Source organism: Leopardus geoffroyi, chromosome A3 (genome assembly GCF_018350155.1).
Source record: "Leopardus geoffroyi isolate Oge1 chromosome A3, O.geoffroyi_Oge1_pat1.0, whole genome shotgun sequence".
NCBI lineage: Eukaryota > Metazoa > Chordata > Mammalia > Carnivora > Felidae > Leopardus > Leopardus geoffroyi.
In genome coordinates this window covers 120,964,418-120,989,327 of record NC_059336.1, presented here as the reverse complement: position 1 = coordinate 120,989,327, position 24,910 = coordinate 120,964,418, and the positions used below count along the sequence as shown (strand labels likewise).

The 24,910-nt window shown below is 35.8% G+C and overlaps 1 protein-coding gene across 6 annotated transcripts in view; it reads left to right on the top strand.

The window, feature by feature from the left end:
- The window catches only part of NCOA1 (nuclear receptor coactivator 1), a 242,724-nt gene that overhangs the window by 45,984 nt on the left and 171,830 nt on the right, over nt 1-24,910 (top strand). For all 6 annotated transcript variants that reach the window (XM_045447551.1, XM_045447552.1, XM_045447549.1 and 3 more), the window contains exon 2: nt 8,463-8,597. The gene's annotated coding sequence lies outside the window, so the exon portion shown is untranslated. The remainder of the gene's footprint in view (nt 1-8,462; nt 8,598-24,910) is intronic.

Sequence of the window (24,910 nt, the reverse complement as noted above, 5' to 3'; positions counted from 1 at the left end):
TGGGATTTTCTATATAGACAATGCTATCATTTGTAAAAAAAAAAAAAAAAAAAAAAGGCATTTTTGTTTCTTTTTTTTTTTTCATCTATAGGCTTTTATTTGTTCATTTTTCTTGCATTATTGTACTGGCAGCCCAGTACAGTGAATAGGAGTGGTGAGCAGATGTTCTTGCCTTATTCCTGATCTTAGAGGGAAAGCATTTAGTATTTCATGATTATGTATATTAGCTGTAGATTTGTTGTAGACTCATGTCCTAGGCTGAGGACCTTCCCTTCTGTTTCTAGTTTTCTGAGTTTTGAATCATGAATGACTGGGCTTTTTCTAATTTTTTTTTTATATCTATTAAGATGATCATTTATATTTTAGTCCATTGTTAGGGTGAATTTCATTGGTGGATTTTTTTTCATATGTGGAACTAATATTAATATTAATAGTGCATTGCTGGGATAAATTGTTTGGTCATTATATATATTCCTTTTTCTTTATTGCTGGATTCATGTTTTTAATAAGATGTTTTGTGTCTATATTCATGAAAGGATGTTTGTCTGTAGTTAATTTTTCTTGAAGTTTTTTCTTTTGTCTGATTTTTGTATCAGAGTAATGCTGAAATTTATGAGTAGTGCTTATAAGATGAATTGAGAATGGTTTTCTTCTTATGTATATTTGGAAGAGTTTATGTAATATGGTATAACTTCTTTTGTAGATGTTTGGTAGAATTCACCAAGGAAGCCACTTGTCATGGAACTTTCTTCATGGGAAGGTTTTAAATTATGAATTAAATGTCCTTAATATATTAAGAGCTATCCTTATTATCTGGTTTCTTCTTTTAGTGAACTTGGTAGTTTATCTTCAGATTTTTAAGAAATTGGTACATTTTATGGAAGTTGTAAAATGTATTGCCATAAGTTGTTCATAGTATTCTTTTGTTATCCTTTTAATAGCATCCTAGTGGTGCTCTTTTTTCATTCCTGATATAAATGATTTGTGGCTTCTCTTTTTTGCTTGATCACGTTAGCCAGAAGTTTATTCAATTTTATTGAATGTTTCAAAGAACTAGATTTCAGTTTCATAGATTTTCTCTAGTTTTTTTTCAATTTTATTTCTTCCTTCTAATGGCTTTGTGTTTAGTTTATTCTTCTTTTTCTACTTCTCTAAGATGAAGGCTTATTATTATTGGTTCAAGACTTTGCTTGTTTTCTAATATAAGCATTTAATGCTCTTCTGTTTCTAAAAACTATGTAGGTGGTATCCCATAAATTTTGGTATGTTCTGTTTTAAATTTCATTCAATTAAAAATATTTTAAAAATTTCTTACTCTTTGACCCTTGGGAAATTTAGGAGTGTGTTGTTCAATTCCTAACCCTCAGTAATTCTTTATTTTTCACTGATTTATTCTGATTTAATTCTGTTTTGGTCAGAGAAAATACATCATTTGACTTTAATTCTTTTAAATATGTTGAGGTTCATTTTATGGCCCAGGATATGGTCTTTCTTGGTGAATGTTCCATGTGCCCTTGAAAAGAATATATGTCTGCTCTCATTGTGTAGAATATTCTGTAAGTGTTCAGTTAGGTCAAGTGAATTGATAGTGTTTTCAAATCTTCTATGTCTTAGTGATTTTCTATCCTCTACTGATTATAATATTGATTATTATATCCTTTGAGTTAGTCTTTTTTCATAATTCCATTTTATGCAAACTCTTGGCTTATTCTATATATATAGATATACATGTATATACACACGTATACACTTATGTACACATGTATAAATACATATATGTATGTATACACATATGTTAGTATGTATTATCTATGTATATATACACATATATTTTAGCAGTTGCTGTAAGTCATGGCTTTTCAACCTTGGCACTACTGGTATTTTCAGTTGGATAGTTGTTGGGGACTGGAGGGGATATTCTGTGTGCATTGCAGGAATTTTGGCAGCGTCTCTGGCCTCTCTCTACTAGATGACAGCACCCACTCCCCACCCCCAGTTATGATAACCAAAATGTTTCCAGAGTTTGCTGCATGTCCCTGAGGGAGTAAAATACCCCCCTGCTTGAGAATCACTACTCTAGGGTTTAAAAGATACAACTTTAACTTTTTTTTTTTTTTTTAATTTTTTTTTTTTTCCACGTTTTTATTTATTTTTGGGACAGAGAGAGACAGAGCATGAACGGGGGAGGGGCAGAGAGAGAGGGAGACACAGAATCGGAAACAGGCTCCAGGCTCTGAGCCATCAGCCCAGAGCCCGACGCGGGGCTCGAACTCACGGACCGCGAGATCGTGACCTGGCTGAAGTCGGACGCTTAACCGACTGCGCCACCCAGGCGCCCCGATAACTTTTGACAATCTTTGTATAAATAACATTATACTATTTCATGTGTCACATGATCACCTTATGCCCGTATACTTTATTTTCTGTCTTTCCTCTTTATGTATGTTGTCATAAACTTTGCTTGTATACATGTTGTTAACCCCACAATACATTATTTGTGTTCTTCATTCTAAATGTTCTTCATTCATTCTAAAATGAATAAAATAAGAAAAAAAACAGTATTTTATATTTACCTTCTCTTTATAGTGCTCATCATTTCTTTTTGTAGATCTACGTTTTTACCTGGTAACTTTTACCCCTGCCTAACAAACTTCCTTTAACATTTTTGATGTTTGCAGGCAGTGCATCCTGTCAGGTTTTATTTGTCAAAACATTTTTTCTTTCTTCATTTTTGAAAATTTTTTTTCTGGTGATAGAATTTTATGTTCAGCTTTTTAATCTTTCTATGCTATTGTCTTTTGCTTGTGTAATTTCCTGAAGAGAAGGAAATTTTAATCTTTGTATGTAGTAATTTTTTTTCTCTGTCTGCCTTTGGGATTTTTTTATCTTTCTGCATTTTAGCTATGATCTATCCGTACATATTTGTGTGTGTGTGTGCACGCGCGCACACACGCATTTAGGTATATTTTATGATTCGGATTCTGTAGGATTTTTTTGCTGTTTTGTTGTCTTGGATTCATTTGGAAAAATTCTTGGCCATTATCTCTTCATCTCATTTTTTTTTTGTTTCCTTCTCTTCAGGCTTCAGCTGAATATTAGATATTTTGTTATAATTCTACAGCTCTTGGATGCCCCGAGCTGTATTTTCCCATCACTCTTTTTACCTGTTTTCATTTTGGATTCTTTCTACCGACTTGTCTTTTAGTTCACCAATTCTTTCCTCATCTGTGTCCAGACTGCTTTTGAGCCTGTCTCAGGAATTTTTTTTCTCTAATAGAATTTTTCTGTTGTTTCTATCTTTTATATTTTGCCTTTTTTTTACAGTTTCCATCTCACTGCTGAAAATGTCCATCTGTTTGTGCATGTTTTCCATCTTTCCTACTAGACCATTTAACATATTTATAGTTATTTTTAAATGGCTGATAACTTTCAATAGCAAAATCATTTCTGATTGTGTTGATTGCTTTATCTCTTGACAAAGGGTTATTATTATTATTTTTTTGCTCTTGTGTATGCTTCGTAATTTTTGATTTAATGTTCATCATTGTGTACAGAAGAATAGGAGAGATTGAAACGCTCCTCTTCTTTTGTTAGGCTGTTTGTGCTGGAGGTTGAGTCAATCTAATCATGAACCGAGTGAGGTTTGGATTCTTTTGCCCTCATTACCTTCATTGTACCACAGGCTTCAAATTTCTCCAGCAGTTGGCTGCTGTTCCCTTGTGTCTAGAGTGTGGCATGTGGTATTACAGGATTTTTTCTGTGTTCCTGTACCACCCTCATCTTTCAACAGTCTTTGCATATCTGTGTACCAGAGAGATTTCTCTTTATGTTATTGTCCCTCTGCCCAGTGATTATTGTTGCTTGTTACCCATGCCTGTGTCTGTGGGGCAGGGCAGGCTTCTCTTGTCCTAGTCCAGACCCAATCCTGGTCAGGCCCTATGTTCCTGGGTGTTGGTGGTGAGGCTTTCTTAGCTTTTCTGCTCTTTCTCCCTTGTGGTAGTCAGATTCTGCCATATATTTGTATTTGGTCATGTGGTAGTTGATCTCTTTTGGTATTGGTGCAGGATCCTTTTCCCACGACTCTTTCCTGCTCCCTCCCCAAAAGTGGCAGAATTTTTTTTTTTTTTTTTTTTTTTTTGCCTCTACCTTTTCCTAGCATCAGTGTATCTTTGCCCGTGTCTTGGGGCTTGAGACTGTTTCCTCCTCCTCCTCCTCCAGAGGCAGAGGCATTTTGCTTGTATTCTTCTCTGAATTAGTAGATTTTTGCCTGGATCCTAGGTTGAGAGGGTTTTCTGTCCTTCCCCTAGTGGCTCTAGGCTTTTGCTCTGTGTTTGATGAAAGGTTGAGGAATCAGGCAGGGTTTCATGCCCATTCTTGTAACCTCCTGCACACTTGCCTGTTGATGCAGGGCTCTCTCTGGTTTACCTTTAATTTTTCTTGTGAGCACCTGGCCGAGGCATGCAGAAGAACTTACAGTTGAGTGTAAACTCCTGCGTGTGTCTGGGGTCTCCAGCCATTCCAAACTGACACATCAGTCTACACTTAGTCTTTAAGAATTTGTTAAAATCTTAGCTGATTTCTTTCTCTTATACACGTGTACGGTGACCACTTCTTTTTCTGTGACCTACTGAAGGTAAAACAAGTTATGTGTGTGGTCTCTCCTTGGAGGAACTTGTCCCTCTTTGGAATTAAATTTACTTGGTTGCCCTGTGACCTTGACTCTTTGTTAGGCTTAACAGAAGTTTTCATTTGATAGATCTGGCTTTTACTCATGAGGGTGGGATTGACATTCTTTTGTGGCTCTCTGTATTCTGAGTGGAAGTGGAACCCTTAGAGTTCTTGACAAGGTGTGCTATTTCAAACGGCTCTTTATTCTGATCCCTCTTTCATGCTTTCTCTTGCCTTCATCTGCCTCTTGAGTATTTCTTCGTTTAGGATTGAACTTAAGGGGCTCTTTCTCCTGTGAAACCTTTTCTGATTCCACTAAGTTAGAATGAAACATTTCTTGACTTGTACAACTGTCTTGACTCTTGTGCAGCTGTATTTCATTTTTGTCAGCCCATTGAAGCTCTCAGTGAGATTGGGCAGCTTTTATTATCTGAGGCTCCTCACTCTCATATGACTATAACAGTTGATAGATTTTTAGATAAGCTTACAGTAAACTTGAGAGAAAAGATAAAGTGATGTACAAGAGAACTTATATTTATCAATAAAATTACAAATTTGTGAAATCACACTACATAGGTTTCTGTACTGTTTGGTCTGTACAGTTGCTGCTCTTGAACTCTAAATTCCTTTTAAAAACAACACTTAAATTTGTGGAGTCTAATTTCTTACAATCGCGGGCCTAGTTACCCAAACTAGTATATATTCATGTAATGAAATGTCACGGAGCTTTAAAAACAATGCTGAAACAGACCCTAACATGGAACACCTGTAGGATATGCTGAGTGAAAAAAAAGTAAGGTGTAAAACTGGGAATTTTGTTTAAGAAGATAGGAAGAATAAGACTGTTCTTCAGTTAAGTGTATTTACATAAAGAATTGCTGGAAGGACATAGAAAAAACTAACAAAAGTGGTGACCAATAACAATCAAGGGCAATGTGAGCTGCATGTGGGTGACATAGGAATGAGACTGTTAAAATATGTGTTCCTTTTACATCATTTTTCAGTTTTGATAAAATATTTTGATGTCAGTGTATGCAAAAGATGTAAACTAAAAATAATAAACACACCTGTGGATCTTAAAAGATAATAGGAAAATCTGAAAAATACTTCAGAGATGATAAAAATGTTGGCCTATGAAATAAAAATTGTGAATGAGATACCTTTATTTTATGCAAATCAGATTTTATAAATGAAAAGACCACATACAGAACATGGAAAATTGCAAAGAGCAAGGTTTTATGAATTTATGAATCTGGCTCCAGGTGAATAAATATTTAAGAAGGGTGTCTTTCTAGCATGGTTAGAGGGGTTTCGGTTCTTGACTCAGTAGTGGAATGGATGATGCCTTAAAACAGAAAGGAGCAATGTGTATAGGCAACAACCATAACAGAAAGACACAGTACTCAGAGTAGACTGGGCAGCCATTTCTTACTCATGAAATCACTTGGCATGTCCTGGGAAACTGGTAAAATGTATCTTAACTGTTGTTGGGACGAATTGGAGATGAGAATACCAAAGAATATTCTTACCACAAATTAAAACATGTAAGGAAACAACAATTACATTACTGCAACAGATTATAGCCCAGAAGTCAGCCTTATTTTAGAAAAACAAATGAAATATGTGGGGAAAAAAAAAACCCTTATAAACCAAAGGATGGTGAGCATTACTGAATGTTGTCAGGAAAACTGGTTGGCAATTCAGAAAACAGTTTAGAGTCAAATCTCATTTCATACATCTTTTGGAATGAAGTATTGAAACAATTAGCCTATAGACAAGGTAAAAATCAGAGTATTTATCTGCTATCATTGAAGGAGGAGAAATTTCTAAGCAGAGAAATAATAAACGGAGAAGGCAGTGGTGGACAAATCTGGCCACCTAAAAATAAAAACTTTTATATTAAAAACTAGCAATTGAAAAAACGTTCAAAGTAAATGAAAGAAATCGTGTTTTCATAATAATAACAACCTACACAAACAGTTAAGGAAAACATGAAGAAACCACTTTCCCGTACCAAAAGTTTGGAAGGAAAGGCAGTGTGAATAATGGGGGAAGGACCTGATTAACGATATGTAAAAGGCTCACTGGATAGCATTCATTGTTTAAAATTAGAGACTTTAGGGACACCTGGGTGGCTCAGTCAGTTAAGCCTCTGACTTTCTGCTTAGGTCATGATCTTGCAGTCTGAGTTCAAGCCCGTGTCGGGTTCTGTGCTGACAGCTCCAAGTCTAGCGCCTCCTTCGGATTCTGTGTCTCCCTCTCTCTCTGCACCTCTCCCACTCATTCTCATTCTCATTCTCTCTCTCTCTCTCTCTCTCTCTCAAAAATAAACATTAAAGAAAACTAAAGTATATATAAAATTGAAAACTTTAATGTTAATAGCAGGATCAGTCCACATGGTTGTGTGTTTTCTCTCTAGCAGGTGATTAAATTGAACCAGCATTAGGAATTTGAGGGTGGTGAAGTGGAAGGAAGAAAGTAACATACTCAGTAGATGGATAGCTTGGGTGACAGTCAAGATTTTGAGACCGGTAATAACACAGTAACTACCTGGAGAAATGAGAGCAGTAGAGCACATCTAAGGGATCAAGTCTGGACCTAGGTTACGAATGATAGATTGGGATATTGAATGACAAAGAGAAGAGAGTAGGAAGCCAGATGGCTTGAGCTTGAAGGCAGGAATGGGATTGCTTGTGAGTTTGGGTCTGGAAATATCACTGTGGGGAAGGTTGATCCCTACTGTGTTAGCCTTCACTGTAGAGGGCTCTTCTCAAGAGCCAGATTTAGCCCAGAGGTTGAAAGCAGTGTTCACTGATAGGTTGAGGATGTAGAGGTGATTTGTTTCACTATGTAAAAGAGTTTTCCATATGTTCCCCGGGGAAAAGGTTAAAAGGAAGGGCAGTGGTAGGGGAACACATGGGGTGGGTGAGAAAACACAGAGAAGACTGGGGTGTGAAAATAGGGGAGAGTGTAATTGGCCAGAATGGTTTGTGTTTTGAATAAAGCCCAGGGATTATGGGTGGAAGCCATAGGTAGAATTAACTGGCACAGTTCCTGAATTGACCTGTGATATAGTGATCATCTCTGGACCTAATCCACTGTGTCTTTGTGATCTAAAGGGAATATTAAATTTAGTGAAAAACTTAACCCTGAGTGGTAAAGCCTAAACCAGTTAAGCTTTAAGTAATGAAAGCCAGCAGGTTTCACATTTCTTATGCATCCTCTGATAATCTGCAAAGCCCCCCACCGTTAGGAATTAGCTTTGAGATAAAAATGGGAAGATATAATACTATCATTAGTTTAGAAAAAATCAAGTTTGTCATGTCCCAGTGACAGTGATCCGGTAAGGAGCCATTGCATTGAGGTATCTTCTGCGAGGAATCCCATTCCCTCCTACTGTTCCACTTTACCTAAAACTGGGTGCTGAAGCCACTGCTGCTGGGGTAACATCAGCAATTCTGATGAGAGTAAGCTAATAGTTGAGGGTCGCGGTCTCCTCGGAATACTGATGCAAAGCCCAGTTTGCTACATATCTTCATTGGGGATCTGAACCTTTTTAAAGCTAGTAACTAATGATCTCTTATTAATTAATTAATTAATTAATTATTGAGCTTTTAATCTTTAATTTCAATTTTTAAAATCTGTAGTAGGGACAAGGATGAGAATTGGCATTTCTTGAATAAAGCATCTGCGTAAGAATTTTCGTGTGCTTACAGGGAAACAATGATATGTAATAGAATCTAAATCTGTAATGTTTTCAGTAGACTAAGTGTATCTTCTTTCTTCTACTGTAGATCTGTCCTTATTAGTGGAAATGTAACTGGAACCGACTCTGATGATAAAATCAAGGACCATCAGCAAGATCATGCAGTAGAAAATTTTGGTTCCAAATGAAGACCCCAACATTTAGAATTTCTACTTTTTCTAAGGTATTTGAGGCACAATTTTACTTTAATCTGACTCCTTGGAAGTCATTTTGTAATATTGGTTTCTATATACAGATTTCATAAGTTTAAAAGTTTTTGTGTTAGAATGCTTAGCTTTTATGGAAGAATTCATCCTTCCCTACCCTCTTGCCCCCAAAACAGAAAAGATGCAGATTTAAAAGGGAGATAATCTTTATAATTAGTAAAGCATGTCAATTATAAGGAATATACTGGGTGCAGATTGAGACTGAGTAAACTAGGTTAGATAATAGTTTTAATTTTATTATTTATTAAATTATTATTTATTATTTATTAAAAATGTCAATTTAGTAATTATTTTATGTATGACCCTCTGGGATAGGCAGATGAATTAAGCATTCTGACAAAGTCTGCTCACATGATACATGAGACCTTAGTGATTGTCCTTTGGTTTGATTTGGAAACCTTTTTGTTCTTGGTCTCCTAAACTTATTATTAAGGGTTTTCTTATTCACCAAGAGGTATCACTTTAACATGGACTGTCTCTGTAGGACCTTTGGGATCTGATAGGTCAGTTTCACTTGGACCAGAAAAGGGAGATATGTAATTAAAGAATCAAGTGACACTTCCAAGTCATGGGGTGGATCCCACTTTAAAGACTACAAATGCCAGTTCAAAACAATGAATGGAAATGGAGTGTCAACAAAAAACATAGTGCTATCTATTTTTCTAAAATACATATAAATTCTAAACTGAATACAGTTAGGTATTTATTTAAAAACAAAAAAAAGTTTTTTTCTAATTATGTGTTTCCAAATAGGCAAGAAGTATGGAAAATTATTATTTTAGGGGGCAGGTCAAAGTTGGTGGTTCTCTGTATATATTATAGAGGTTTGTAAATTAATCTTGCTCGAATACAGAGAAAAAGATCTGAGAAAAATGTATCACTTATTACTAGGATTATTAATTTAATTTTGTTCTGTTTTGGAAGAAGAATATGTAAAGCAGTAAGTTCTAAAATAATAAGAATCCATGACGTTGGAAAATCCTGACTGCGTCAGTTAAAATAAATGACTATCTTCTAAAGGGGCTGGTGTAACTGAACAATGTTTGTCAAAGAAAAGTTACCTTGAATCAAATAGATGAAAAAGAGATTGCTTTGATGAGAAGTTTTAGAACTGTTCTGGCAGCTAGTAGATATCTTGTACTTCTCTAAATTTTTTTGTGTGTCATTTTGAATCAGATAATGATGATTAAATATATAATTTGTCTTGTTTCCAGAACATTTCTCTTATTTTTTAACAACATTAGTCGAATGTCCAAGCTTTGCAAAGAATGATTCTAGATAATGGGGAAGAATATAAATTATTTATAACTTCCTTATAAATGAAGTTGAAGGCATTTTTCACTACAAAGGTTTACTGTTGGGGCTAGAGAAGCTAAATACACTCATTTGAAAACCATTTAAAAACAGTCAGAAGATGAGCACATAAAATCAAATTCTAGAAGTCCTTTCTGAGCAGTATAGTACTATGCTCAGATCTCAACAGCAGTTAAGATTAGGGAATAGGAAGTTCTGATCAATTGGATTTGCTAATGAATTGGTTGTGGTTGCTAACTATGGTTCTACTTGTGAAAGTGCAACATAGCCAAATTTATTTGCCTAATTCCTTAAATTAGGATATCTCTAATTCATCAATTTCTTATATCTCCCCACTCATTTATTTCCAAGCTTTCACACAATATCCTTTATTAATATTTTTTATTTTCCCCTTTGAAAATGAAGTGAAAATTTCACAAACAAAAATTTCACAGAAGTTTTATATAATACATTTTGACAATATTTTTTTGTAAATTTTTTGAGGGGGGGGGTGCTTTTGAGATTGGATGAAAGCAAAATAAAATCAGTACCTGAATTATGGCCCTAGAACATTTATAAGGTTATGTCTTAGATTACAGTTTACATTAAGTTAAAATGGTACCTTTAAAAAATGTTTGGACTCAAACATTTGAAAACAATTGTCAACAAGGTATATTGAGGGGATAGGTGTTCCCTTGCTACATTTCTCTCTGTGGGATGATGGAAAGAGCACAGGCTTTGGCTCTTCTCCTTCCATGCCACCCTGCGGAATTGAATTAATATTTCTGCCTTAGAAATACTACTTTTTAGACTTGTGATGAAAAGTGAAATGTGTATAAATTTTATAAAATAATGCTTCTCAGTGTGAGATTAATGTTGTTGCTAAAGACGGAGAAGACCACACCAGTAAGTATTATTCACAGTTACCCTTCTCATAGCAAAAAACAGGTCAACTCACACTACTGGTGAAAAGCTTGTAAAACCAGTTTCAAAGTTAATGGCAAATATTATGCTTGGAGAGAAAGTAAAATGAGCTTTTGGCAAAAATCCCTTATCAAAGGCATACCATCTGGAAAAGCAATTACTGTCATGTGTGCATGCTAGCAGAATTTTTTGTTTTTCAGTTGGATGAAAGCACTGATGTTCAGAGAACATACCAGCACTTCATAGAGATGTGTTACTGTTTTATCACTGAGAAATCCATACTGGGGCAGAGGATTTTTGTTGTTATTTTGTTTTGTTGTTGTTGGTGATGGTGGTTGGTGGTCTTTGTTTTAGTTTTAAAGCCAGTGTTGCCTGGAAAAGTTGCATTGGTTCCTGTGATCGAAGCCCAGCAACGTTGGCTGCAGGGAAAGGGTGCACTTAAACTGCGAAGAAAAGAAATTGCACCAGGATATCAGTTCATACCTGCTTTTTTCAAGGAGAATTGGCATTCAGTAATGTAATTTCTGATTGTGATTTAGTATCAAAGAAAGTAGTAAAAATTGCGGATGTAAGTGATTTTTGACCACCAAAGCCATGACTTTTCAGTGTTTTATGAAGAAATGGCCAATAAGTATAGGATACTGCTTTTCCACAGTGATGAATGCTGGTGCTGTAGTGTGACAGGGCTTTAAATGTTTAATTTTTTTAGTAAAGTAAGGTAAATATCTCTTTATTACTGATAATGCCATTTCTATGATTTTAAGGGGGCATAGCATAGCAAATACATTAAGTACGTCAAATAGTCACAGCATCATGAATTTTAATGTTAAGGATGAGGTATGAGGATTTCCAAAAGTCTGAATTATGGTATAGAATAATTCAACTTCTAAGAGTTTGACCATTTCCCCATACTTGATGATTTTATCAATTCATCAAAAAAAAAAAAAACCAGTGAAATTTCATTGTGCATTTTAAAAAACCATACCCAAATTTTGGAATAGAACATGAAAAAATATGCCAGAGCCAGAATGCCAGCAGAGAATAGGTTCGGAAGCTTTTTGTTTGTTTGTTTGTTTGTTTTTTTGTTGTTGTTGCATTTAATGGAATGCTGAAAGTAGACTTCAGTGAGACATAGTGCTATAATTGATAATTTCTGGGTCTGTGTTCAATCATAATATTCAGAGTGTATAACACAGCTGATTTATAATGAAGAATTAGGGATTTTCAATTTAGTAGAAATATAGAATAAGAAGGAAATGAGTTGAATATGGAAAGCAGCTTATGGTTAAAGATGATTGCAGACCTGGGCACTTGAAATCTCTGCAAAGAAGTTATCAAACATGAACAGGGTGTGGCAGAACAACGAAGGTGCTTAATTGGTTGGGCTCTGGCTGGCCAAAGAGGAGACATTTTGAGTATCGTAAGTATAACTGCAGTATACTCAGTCACATCAACTTTGTTTAAGTCCATGAGTGCATAATGATAGTTAAAAAAAAAAGAAACAAACCCCCAAAACTCATGAGTTTTCTTTGGAGTATGCTAAGGATCCCACTGTACCTGAAAGTAACCATGTAGTTGAGGAGAGGAAGTTTCTTTTCTGGGGATTATTCCGGTTAATAAATGAAGAATGAGTGATCAGTAGAACATCACCATTTTGTCATGAATCCCAGGACCTAAGTAAAGATTATTGGTGGCTGCTAACATCACAGAGAGACAGCCAGACATTAGGTTTCTCTCAGTGAAAGTTCACAACACTACCTATTAAGTATTCTTGCTAAAAAATTGAACTTGAGGGGCTCCTGGGTGGCTCAGTCAGTTAAGCGTCTGACTTCGGCTCAGGTCATGATCTCGCCGTTCACAAGTTTGAGCCCAATGTCAGTCCCGTGCTGACAGCTTGGAGCCTGGAGCCTGCTTCAGATTCTGTGTGTCCCTCTCTCTCTGCCCCTCCCCTGCTTGTGCTGTCTGTCTCAAAAATAAATAAATATTTAAAAAAAAATTGAACTTGAACCTGAATTGCATCAAGCCTCTAGCTCTCATTGCCAGTTACTGGAAACACAGAAAACAGGGAAACAAATGAAATGATACTATGGAGATGCAGCCAGCAAAATCAAGGCTTTGGGGAAGTCCTTGGGACACACAACTTGTTTTTTTTTTTCAATGAATAAGTTGTAGGGAACAAAAGAAGAGAAGTGACAAGGAAACCTGAGATTAATAGCAATGATTGGACTTTATTTAGGTCCAGATTTTAATACATAAATATTTATGAAATAATCAGGGAAATTTGAACACTACATATTTAGTATTAAGAAATTATTGTTAATTATTAGGTGTGGTAACAGTATGTAGTTATATTTAAAAAGAGTCATTATCTGGGGCGCCTGGGTGGCTCAGTCAGTTAAGCGTCTGACTTCGGATCAGGTCATGATCTCGCGATCTGTGAGTTCGAGCCCCGCATCGGGCTCTGGGCTGACAGCTCAGAGCCTGGAGCCTGCTTCGCATTCTGTGTCTCCCTCTCTCTCTCTGCCCCTCTCTCATTTGTGTTCTGTCTCTCTCTGTCTACCAAAAATAAATAAATGTAAAAAAAATTAAAAAAAAAAGAGTCATTATCTTTTAGAGACACATACTGAAATGATAGTGGATGCAAGGATATGTCTGGGATATGTTTCATTATTATCCAAAGTAGAGGGGAAGCTGTGGGTGGGGATTAAACCAGATTGGCCATGAGTTGATGTGATCATTGTTTAAAGTAGGCACCTGTGGTGTTGGGGGTGGTGGTGGTGGTGTAATTCTTGGTACTATTCTCTAAGCTTTTTTGAACATTTCCATACGAAAAAAGTCCAGAAATTTACATTCTCTTTGTTGGCTTATAGGAGGACAATTGAATTATATGTGTTTAGCAACCTGCCGAATTCTTATTTCTGATAATTTCCTGAGTCTGTTGGGTATTCTGTATAGAAAATCATATTGCCTACAAAAGGATAATTTTACTATACAGTGCTTTCTATTTATCAGGCTTTTATTCTAAGCACTTACACATATTAACCCATTTGATCCTTGCAGGAGCTCCAGTGATGAAGACATTAACTTGCCCAGGGTTACTAGCTGGGATTTGAATCCAGGCATTCTGTCCCCAGAGTCTGTACTTCTTTAGGTTTTTGTATCTCTCCTTGTAACTTCTCTCTGCTCTAATCCCTACACCTTTTATTTTTGTCTTAGTGTGCTGGCTAGAAGTTAAATTTTAAATAGGAATTTTCACTTGTAATTTTGATTTTGGAAATTGTCTTTATACTTAGGGGAGCCAGAGTCCAGTTGAATTTACTTCTTTACAAATGTAAGGTACTCATTACTAGTCTAAGAATTTGTGTGTAGCAAGAAACAAAAAGAATAAAAGTGTATTGTAACAGCTTCTAGTGTTTTTTGTTTTGTTTTATTTTGAATTTACCTCCTGATCTGTAAGCAGCCTATTCATGGCTCATTTTACTTTCAATTCCTTGTTGATTTCTTTGGTCCTGTTTGCTGAATTTCTTTGTGAATCTTAGATAAAAATTATTCCTTCCTTTCCCCAGCCCTCACATCTGTTCTATAATTACTTCCCACCTGACTTTACATAGGTTGCATGAGACAAAATAAGACAAAGTTTGTAGTATGTGGTTTAGCACATAATATATATCTAGTAAAAATATGCCTTTTGGCTTAAGAGATAACTACTTCATAATGTTTTTTAAAAAATAGTTCTTTTTCTTTAATTAATTTTTAAAATGGGGAAGGGTGGGTATATACGGCTTAGTTACATTAAGAATTCCTAAGCCTGGGACAGGTGGCAAAAACTGTTGATAATATGTTATGGTGGTTTAATGAATAATCTCTGTGTTCTCTGTAAAGAGCTTTTTTATAATTTTCTCTGAGTTTGATAAAGGTTACTGGGAGAGCTGGTTGTTAAAAGAATACTTTCCTGTTAGGGGGTGAGGTGGGAACAATTTAGGGGGAAATGTGACTTGTTCCAACTACATGGGTTTTAAGATAGCTAAGCTTCATGAAAGGAGGCATATAGGCTCTAGTAAGAAGGAAAATTTTGGTTTCACCCTCAAGAGAAAGATGAATCACAATTACAGCCTTTCCCTAAAGGTTATGGAAGGTAGCCATTTGAAGGCATGGGCTAGTTAAAAGTTGTACTATTTTTCTGTACTTCACCACACTCCTCCCTCTGACTCAGGTACACCTGTGATTTTATATAGCAATAAACTGAAGCAACCTAACATATCTTAAATTGTATTTTTGAAAATGATGGGGCACTTGGGTAGGACTCAGTCAGTTGAGTGTCTGATTCTTGACTTTGGCTCAGGTCACGATCCCAGGGATGTGGGATTGAGCCCCGTGTTGGGCTCTGCGCTAACCATGGAACCTGCTTAAGATTCTCTCTCTCTATTCCCCTGCCTCTCTGCCACCTTGCACATGGGCTTTCCCCCTCTCTGTCTCTCTGTCTCTCTCAAATGAAAAAAAGAAAAGAAAGTTGACATTAAGCTATTTGGAAACTAAAGATGCTAGTAGAGGCACAGGAGTTCCATTTTTTCAAATGACAGCTATAATCATGGAGTGGCATAGCTATTAAAATTGAATAATCAGTTGCTTGACAATTAAAGAGGAGGCTTTGTTGTTATGGGCTATAGTTTATTGGTTAGAGATAAAATATATTTTTTGAAGAATAAAATAAATGTGTATGACAGAAACTCACTTTCTTATCTGATCATGAAAGCTTTGAGTAGAAAGATGAAATACTTTCCAAATGACACATGGATACTTTGGAAACCAAAAGGTGCTCTGCAGGATTAAGCATAGCTGAGAGGTACTCAATTTAATATCTGTTATCAGTTAGTTGGTAAAGGTGTTTATTGTTCTGAACATGACCTTAAATGAGAAGGCATAGCTAGTGTCAGAGTATGGGATTAGTGAATCTAAGAGAAAAGAGAGCTGATATGAGGAAAACAAAAAAATAATAATAAATATTTAATGTTCACTTTGTGCCAGGCACTATGATAGACATTTTATATGCATTTTAAGATTTTGTCCAAATAACTCTGTGACATGTAAACTATTATTGCATCTATTTTATGTATAAGAAACTGAGTCTTAATAAGGCTTACTTTTGTTTGTTTGTTTTATTTAAGTAGGCTTTAGACCCAGTGTGGGGCTTGAACTCAACCATCCTAAGATCAAGAATCGCATGCTTTACCGACTGAGCCAGCCACACATCCCAATAAGGCTTATGTTGAAGTTAACTCACAGTAGAGTCAGGATTCATCCATCTCTTTCTTTTGGGGTGAAACAAAGTTTGACTTCAGAAACTAATTTTTAATCAGAATTAGAAAACAAAGGAATCATTCTAGTTCAAACACACTGCAAGAGCATAGATTTGGCAAAGCCAGTGATATATGGATTTTGCTAGTTCAGTGTAAATTTCCGATATGCTAGGGCTCCTGAGTTATTGTAATCACAGATACGTTAGTTAGAGATTCTCATGCAAGAAAGGTCATAGTTCTAACATACTACTTAATAGTCAAATCACATTTTACTATTTTAGAGAAGAAGGAGGGATGCATTATTTTTGAAAACAGTGTTTGATATGGAGAACTTACCAGTATTTTATCACTTTAGTTTCAATTAAAAATGAACATGGAAGGGTGCCTGGGTGGCTTAGTCAGTTAAGCATCTGACTCTTGATTTCAGCTCAGGTCTTGATCGTGGGGTCGAGAATTCAGGCCCTGTGTTGGGCTGCATGCTGGGCATGAAGCCTACTTAAAAAAAAAAAAAAAGAACATGGAAATGAATTTAAATAGTCATTGAAATTTTCAAGAACTTTTGGACATTCCTTGAGATTAGATATTACTTACGTTATTAAGAAACCCTCTGCCTGTTACAGGTCTAGCAGTGTAAACATAAAGTTAGGTTAGGTGCAAAATTGGGAATCTCTGTCCTTACTCTTTTTTTTTTTTTTTTTTTTTTAATTTTTTTTTTTTTTTCAACATTGATTTATTTTTGGGACAGAGAGAGACAGAGCATGAACGGGGGAGGGGCAGAGAGAGAGGGAGACACAGAATCGGAAACAGGCTCCAGGCTCTGAGCCATCAGCCCAGAGCCTGACGCGGGGCTCGAACTCACGGACTGCGAGATCGTGACCTGGCTGAAGTCGGACGCTTAACCGACTGCGCCACCCAGGCGCCCCTGTCCTTACTCTTAATATCATATGGATATATTTAACGCTAGTTAAAAGTGAAAGACTATAGTATAAAACGTGCATTTGCTTTTATAATGGGCCTTATTTAGTCATTTCTAAAGCTTTTATTTAAATTGAGATTAAGTATACTTTTCCAGTTGACCATGCAATGGTGAAAAAAACAACATAAGTTTTGGGTTAAGCCACAAAAGAAAACCTCAGTAAATTCTAGAAAAGTTGAAACTTTTTGTGTCCATTTTCTCCCTACAACAGAAGTTTAAAATGCACTACTCCAACCACTTGGAAAAATCAAACAAAAACTGTTCTTAAATAATAGAAGATCAAATATAAATAACAAATTATTAAGTAACTGAAATGAGACTCAGGCTAAGACTAATACTGCTCTTAGAAGTAAATTGATTAAGGGAGGCTTAGTCGGTTAAGCGTCCAACTTGAGCTTAGATCATGATCTTGCAGTTCGTGATTTTGAGCCCTGCATCAGGCTCTGTGCTGACAACTCAGCCCTTGGAGCCTACTTTGGATTCTGTGTCTCCCTGTCTCTCTGCCCCTGCCCTGCTCGTGCTCTCTCTCTCTCAAAAATAAATAAACATTAAAAAAAAAAAGTAACTTGATTAAAAAAAAATGAACTCAACCTCAGAATTTAGTGTAACAAATAAATAAAGTCAAAATAAATGCCTCAGAGAAAGGAAGGATATAAATAGGATAAAAGCAGAAGCTGATGGATTAAAAAACAGATACTAAGGGTATGCCAGGGTGGCTCAGTCAGTTAAGCATCCAAGTCTCAGTTTTGGCTCAGGTCATGATCTCACGGTTAGTGGGTTTGAGCCCCATGTTGGGCTCTGCGCTGTGGAGCCTACTTGGGATTCTCTCTCTCTCTCTCTCTCTCTCTCTCTCTCTCTCTTTCTTTCTCTCTCTCTCTCCCTCTCTCCCTGCCCCCTCCCCTGCTCTTGCTCTCTCTCTCAAAATAAACAAACAAACAACAAACTTAAAAAAAAACAACAACCAGGAACTGTGGAATTGAAAAATCTAAGAGCTATTTAAGATTAAAAAACAAATAAATCTCATTTTATCAAGGAAAAAGATAGAAAACCAAAGTATGAAAGAATAATGGGAATATATATAGAGAGAGAAAAGAGATTTTTTAAATTGTGAGACAGCTTTATTTAACTCTAAGCCAGCTGATTTGAAATCTCTCTGAAATGAATTGTTAAACACTCAAACTGCGTTAAGAAGAAAATCTGGGTAAACCAAGGATTATGGAAGAAAGTTTAAGGAATTTTTTCCCAAAATTGATTCTGGGGCCAGATCATTTTGCCAGTGAGTTTTTTCTAACTTTCAAGGAACATGTAATTCCTATGGTGAGAAACTGTTCTAGAGATTATAAAAAGATGGAAATATGCCCAACTAATGTTATGAAATCAGTATGACTATCTTAACAATGGTTACTTCATGAGAATGAGGATTCTTTTGGGGAGTTACTGTTTTAGTTTTTCTGTAAGCACAGATTTTTATTGAAATTAAGATAATTGAGAAAAAAACAACCCAGAAACTAAAAACTTAGACAAAGATGTCTTTGTATCTATAAATATATTTGCTGTTACTAGTGCTGTTTATTCCTTTGTGTGGATCCAAGTTTTGACCTGATATTCTTTTCCTTTTGCCTAGAGAGCATTGCATGTCTTGTAATGGATTTTTCTCAGCCTTTGTCTAAAAACCCACATTCATTTTGAAATATATTTTAACTGGATATAGAATTTTAGGTTGACAGTGTCTTTCTTCCAGTACTTAGGACTAGAACTCTATCGACTTCTCATTGGTATAGGCTCTGACCAGAAGTTTTTGTTTTTCTGTACATAACAGGTCTTTTTTTACACTTCTGGCACCTATTTACATTTTTTCTTAATCACTGGTTTTCAACAATTTTCAACAATTCAAATATCTATAGTTATAGTTATAGTTATAGTTATAGTTATAGTTATAGTTATATATTTCTTTTGAGAGAGAGAGAGAAAGAGAGACCTGGCTTACAGGCAAGGGGCAGAGGGGGAGAGAATCTTCAGCAGGCTCTACACCCACTCAGAGCCTGACATGGGGCTCAGTCTCATGACTGTGAGATCATGACCTGAGCTGAAATCAGGAGTCAGACGCTTAACCAATTGAGCAACAACCCAGGTGCCCCTGATTATGATATTTCTAAGTATGGTTTGCTTTGTTTTTCCTTCTTGGATTTTGTTGAGCCTCATGGATCTGTGGGTTTATGGTTTGAAAAATATCCATTATTTCTCCAAAGATTTTTTTTGTTCTGTCATGTTTTTCCCTCTAGAGTTTTGGACCCCAATTCCATGTATATCAGATTGTTTGGTATATTGCTTCAAATCATTGGTGTTCTCTTTCTGTTTTTCCTTTTGTTCTTCTTCTTTTTTTTTTTTTTTTTTTTTTGTATTTTTGTTCCTCTTTGTACTTCATTCAGGATATTTTTCTATTGCTGTGTTTTCAAATTAAGTGTTAATCTGCTGTCAGTCCCACCCAGTGTATTTTTCATTTCAGATACTCTATTTTTCATTTCTAGAAGTTCCATTTTGGCCTTAAAAAAATCTTACACTTATCCCTCAACACTTCCCATGTGTTTCTGTACCTTCTTGAGCATATTGAGCATATTTATAGTAGCTCTTTTAACATCTTTGTCTGCCAAGTTCTGTGTCTCTGTCAGTTCTGCATCTGTTTCTATTGATTTGTTATTCTCCTGGTTATAGGTCATATTTCCCTTTTAATTTATATGCCTGGTAAATTTTCACTGGATGTCAGACATTGTGAGTTTCATGTTGTTGGGTGCTGGATTTTGTTGTATTCCTTTCAATGATGTTAGTCTAAGTTTTGGCATGAAGTTAAAATTTTTTGAAATCACTTTGATGCTTTTTTGAGATGTGCTTTGTTTTGAGGAAGCTTCGTTAGGGTGAGTCTAGAACAGCCTATTTTCCTAGAGCTAATTTAGAGTTGATAACTTCTGAGAACTTAATGTCTCATGTATTATGAAGTCTTTTCACTCTACTTGATGGGAATACAAACTATTCCTAGTATGAGTTTTAGGAATTCTTTGGCCTATTTTTCAGTGGTCCTTCTATCAACCTTAGGTAGTTTCTTCTCATACATAACAGATCACTACCTGCCAAAGCCTTGAAGGGCAGATCTCCAGAGCTCTGTTTCTGGGCACAGTTCCCTTTTCTCTGGTATGCTTTTCCACACATTATGGCTGCCTTGGCCTCCCTGAACATCAGTCTCTGTCTCCTCAACCCTCTGAGATTTCCAGGCTCATTGAAGCCCTCACTGTCTATATTGCATCCTGGAAACTGCTTCAAGGGTGTGGGGTGGGGCAGTTGTAGGGCTCACCTCATCTCCCTTCCTCACCCCTCCATTTTCTCAGTGACCCACTCCTACTTTGACTGTTGTCTAATACCTGAAAACTGTTGTTTTATTAATCTGTCTTACCCATTTTTCTGGTTGTATAAGGCAGGAGGATTAATTGGATTCCTCTTACTCCATCACAGCTGTTTGTGGAAATACTTGATGGATTATCTTTTCCTTCTTTTCTGTGGGTTAAGATGTAGGCCTATGTAAAAGAAACCAAGAAACCAGTTGCCTTAGTCTCAGTGTCTCAGGTGTTAGACTTACCTGTAACTGAGGCAGAAAGAGTCCCTAGTTGCTTGTCCAAACCTTTTGATAGTAATAAACAGGCAATTTTGCCTGGTGCTTCCCTTCTCATTTTCACTCTCTGGAATCTACTGCAGTGGTAGGGTGGTTGATCAAGGATTATGATACTCTGAAATCTTGTTCAGATACCAATAAGTTTTTAACACTCTTACTTTAAGCTCAATTAAGACCCATTTCTATTTACTTTTCCTCAGGCTATTACCTTTAATTTTATCAGATGTTTTGGTTGTTACTAGCTAGCTATCTAACTGGTTGTCCTTTTTCACCTGGGTTGTATTTACTTCATTCATCATGTATTTTTCTGCATCACAGTAACTTTTAGGATCTTGGAAGGGTTTGATCTTTATGCATTATATCTTCAGTTTTGTTCCTGCTTTCTGTTCTTTCTTTCTCTACTCAGAAATGAACAAGTGAATAAATAACTGAATATAGACAAAACATTCACACATACATATGCACAGTGCATTTTCTCCATTCTGAGATTTTTTTTTTTTAATTTTTTAACATTTATTCATTTTTGAGAGACAGAGTATGAGCAGGGGAGGGGCAGAGAGAGAGGGAGACACAGAATCGGAAGCAGGCTCCAGGCTCCGAGCTGTCAGCACAGAGCCCAATGCGGGGCCCAAACCCATGAACCATGAGATCACGACCTAAGCTGAAACCGAAGTAGGACGCTCAACCGACTGAGCCATCCAAGTGCCTCTTCATTCTCAGATTGTTAATTGTGGTATGTACTATTGATTTAATATATCCTCAAGAAAAAAGAAACATTAAATTTATTTTAAAAATTCTTAGAAATTAACTGACAGAAGCATACATTTATCCATATAATTTCTCTACCATCTTCTTTGGAATCGTGAAATCAAATCTGATCCTTTTTCACATTCTCACCTGTGCTTGCTTTTTTTCTTTATATTTTATGATGATATAGTCTTGAGTCATATGGGAAATGTTTGGATTTAACTGCTTTTCTTTTTTGGCTAAACTCATAGTTTCAGTTTTTCTACAGATAAACTGTGAATTAAATAACTTCCTTTTTTCTTTTTTTTAAATAACTTCCTTTTTGAGACACCTGGAAACTTTTGACAAATTCATACCCAGTGGTTGGGTGTTAGTACCTTGTAAAAATGTAAATTGGCTGCACCACTGTCTCTCTTCCAACTCAGATAACTCTGTGATCTATTTTGAGAGGTTGGGCAATTTCTCCTGGCTTTAATTGTCCTTGCTTGTCCTGCAACAGACAACTTTTCCACCACAATAGCTTTTTATTTCAAAGATTCATCATAGTTCAATCTTTCTGAAAATACTCTCAAGCAACAGGTAGGCTTTTAGATTTACCTTAAAGTTGAACTGTGTATGAGTTAACCTGTGTAGTTAACTTAGCTGTGGTCATAGTTGGTTAAATAGCTTCTCAGGAAAGGTATTTCCCATAGATTTACACATGGGTAAGCAGTGACAAACATCACAACTTACCCTTTTCCTTGGCTAGGGGGAGGTGTTTGGACATTAATTCTGATACTTGTGGTTTCAGAAACCTAAAAGTATTATTTTAAGAAAAATAAATATCTTCAGTATTGAAAAAATATGATTTAGGAAATGAATATACCATGAGCAAGCATAAAGTCTGTCAGGTGGTTGAATTATTTAATAAGTTTTGAGATGATCAAATAGCAGCCACAAAAATTGGTGTTGAAGCTGTCTGTATGCAAATGTATGGTAACGTTTTAAAATTGAAAAGCTAATAAAACTGTGCAAAGAATAGTAAGAAGACTAAAAATTTTACCATAAAAAATTTTAAGCACATCTATATAAAGAAAACTAATACAAAGCCAAAAATAAAAATAATAACAAAATGGAAAATATTTACAAATATGACCTTAAATATTATCTAACATTACTATGAATATTTAAAAATATTTACAGTACAAAGATCCAGTACGTACATTGATAAAGTCATGCCCATTAGATCATAAGGGGGCATAGAGTAAACAAACATAAGAAAAAGAGTCCAGCTTCCTGGGAATTAAAACAACAGTGAATAACTTTTTCATACTCATTGAATAAGTAAACTGTTTTTACTTATATTATGGGAATCCAGTACTTATGCATTGCTTTTGGAATTGGTACAGTTCATTTAGAGAGTAGTTTGGTAGTATATATAGTAAAAATCATAAACGTATCTGTGATCATTGATTTAGTAATTCTACTCTTGGGAATTAACCCTGAGTAAATAATTCAGAGCTATATTCACAGTAATATTACTTATAATAATAAAACTGAGGACAACCTAGTTGGCCAACAGTGGGAAGTTTGATGTATTATGCTCAGTTAATATGCAAATATTTCATATCCACTATGTGTAAGTGTAAGCATGGTGACAGTAGGGACTGTATCACTTTTGTTCTCTGCTGTAACACCATTGCCTAGAATAGCTTTTCATATACACATGCAGAACCTGTTTTTAAGTACCTTAGTGAGGAAGAGAGGGGAACAAGTTGGCCGATGAAGAATTTTTTGTAGACGTTTGAACTGGAGTATGGAAATTAAGTAAATATGGATTTCTGTTGGGAGCCAGGAATTGTAAAAGGCACTCGAGAAGGAGGGCCACTCTGAGGAAAGGCCTGGTAGTAGCGGTTGACTGGAGGATAAGGTAGGAGCTGGGGCACAGGTTAAGGCAGTGTTCTGTGTGGACTTATATGGAAAGAAGCTAACTGGGTGAGACTTTATTCTGTGGTAAGTCACTGATGATTTTTCAACAGAGATTGATGTTGGGGCGCCTGCGTGGCTCAGTTGGTTAAGCGTCTGACTCTTGATTTCAGCTCAGGTCATGATCTCATGGTTTGTGAGATTGAGCCCCCATTGGGGCTGACAGAGTGGAGCCTGCTTGGGATTCTCTGTCTCTCCGTCTGTCTCTGCCCTTTCCCTGCTCACGTGTGCATGTGTGCGCGCGCGCGCTCTCTCTCTCTCTCTCAAATAAATACATAAAAATAAAAAAGTTGACATTGAAAGAGTTACTTAACTCGAGTTCAATCTGGCATTTGTATACAGAACAGATTCAGGCAGGGAGATCAGTTTAAATTCTGTTGGAAATGGAGTGGAACTTCATGCGAGAAGTCCACTTAATTGTAAAACTATTTTGTTTTCCATCTTGACCTGTGGATGGGGATGATTGTCCCTTTGTGCTAATGTTATTTTTATTAATTTTAAGAGTTAAATTTGGTTATGTAAAAGGACAGTGCTATTAGGAGAATAAATAAAAATTTAAATATATAGGAAAAATTTTACCGAAATCTTATGCTTACAATGATTCACAAAAATGCTCAGGGTCAAAATAAAATTGTTTTAGGAAGTCTCTATTGAACTATGCCACATGGATATGGAATTCTTTCAGCTTTACTTTCATTTTTGTAAATCTCTTCTTCACTAAAGATAGAGGAAAACTATGTCAAACTGTCGTTTGTTTTGTCAAAAGTATTGTTAGACTTTCTTTAAAATTATAATCTTGTAGCGAAGGATCAGACGTTTAAAAATTATGAATTGAAGGCCTGGTTTGCTCTCTAGGGCTTTATGAAAAAGAAGGGTTTCCACACCCATCTAGTTTTCAACATGTTAGTGACACTTGGGTAGTGAAAGTTGACATGCATGAAGCAGTTCATTGTGCTGAATTAGGGTCATGAGGTTTATTTGGAATAAACTAAGACGAGATTTTTAAAGAAAAACCAGTGTGTTGCCAATAGTGGTGCAAAACTAAATCTGCATTGTTTACAAAATAGAGAAACATCATAAATTATCTGTAGATAAACGTGTGCAGATTCTTTAAAAAAAAATAGCAAGCATTTTATGAAGTAATTGGCCAGTATTTTTGAGCATTAATGTTTAACATTCAGAATTAAAAATTTAAAGGAAAGCTTTATATGACAAAATGATGAATTTTTAATTGAATTGACAATTCAGTTGAATTGTTTGAGTAGTGGGTTAGAAGAATATACCCAAGTGCCTAATACCCAGGGTAAGAGGTTGAGTTGGAAAAGGGCTTTGCTGAGTAGGTGATATTTTACCCAAATCTTAAGATTATTTGAGTATGTACTGTCTACTCTGCATGCCAGATATTGG